Source organism: Mandrillus leucophaeus, unplaced genomic scaffold (assembly GCF_000951045.1).
Source record: "Mandrillus leucophaeus isolate KB7577 unplaced genomic scaffold, Mleu.le_1.0 Scaffold535, whole genome shotgun sequence".
NCBI lineage: Eukaryota > Metazoa > Chordata > Mammalia > Primates > Cercopithecidae > Mandrillus > Mandrillus leucophaeus.
The window spans coordinates 1,035,395-1,036,524 of record NW_012105753.1 but is presented as its reverse complement, the minus strand read 5'-3'; positions in this window follow the sequence as shown (position 1 = coordinate 1,036,524).

Here is a 1,130-nt window from a genome sequence, read left to right as displayed (position 1 = left end):
CTGTAATCCCAGCACTTTGGGAGGCCGAGACGGGCGGATCACGAGGTCAGGAGATCGAGACCATCCTGGCTAACATGGTGAAACCCCGTCTCTACCAAAAAATACAAAAAACTAGCCAGGCAAGGTGGCGGGCGCCTGTAGTCCCAGCTACTCGGGAGGCTGAGGCAGGAGAATGACGTAAACCCAGGAGGCCGAGCTTGCAGTGAGCTGAGATCCGGCCACTGCACTCCAGCCTGGGCGACAGAGCGAGACTCTGTCTCAAAAAAATAAATAAATAAAAATAAAAAAATAAATAAAGTAGACTGGTGTGGGTTGGGGCTGAGGGTAGTAGAGCCCAGAAGAGGGATCTTGAACTGTGCTTCATAAAAGTAAGGAAAGCATTTGAATAATAAGGAGCAAGATATTTGAAGTCAAAGTGGTGGGGAAGAGTAAGACATACTCAGGGCCCTGTGTGTAGTGCTGGAATGGCTGGTCATGAGGCAGAAGCCACAAGCCAGGACTAGATTGTGAGGAGCTTTGTGTATTAAGCTGAAGAATTTGGATTTTATTGAATCCAGTGTATCTAATCCAAGCATTTACTGAATACTTGGAGTGGAAGGAGAGGTGCCACCTGGTTAGATTTTTGTTTTAGAAAGATCATTCTAGGGTACATCACAGGATCAGAGTCAGAAAGACCACTCAGAAAGTCCTAGACTATCTTTAAAATGAGTGGGGGTGGGACCGGGGGGATGGTGAGAGTATTAATAAAGATAATGGCAAATGCAAAGATAGAGAAGGGAAGTACTACAAAAGAAGTTGGTATAAGGAGAATTCAATGACTATTGTGGGGAAAGTTGGAGGGAGAGAAGAAGTTTAGGATAATCCCTAAAATTCTAGATTTCATGTGAAAACGCAGAGAAGCAGCTGAAGTTGGTTTTGGACATGCAGAGTTTGAAATGCTTAATGGGCCTGAATAGTTGACTTCTGTGGTATGTTTTATCTTGATCCTGGTCTTTGAGCATTATTATTCTTCATATCTCCATTTGCATTGTTCAAAAACTAAAGCACAGATAAGAAAAGAAACTTTAAATGACACAAACTAAAATGTTGCTTGCATGTTCAACTGAATAAAATATTGAGGTAATTATCTT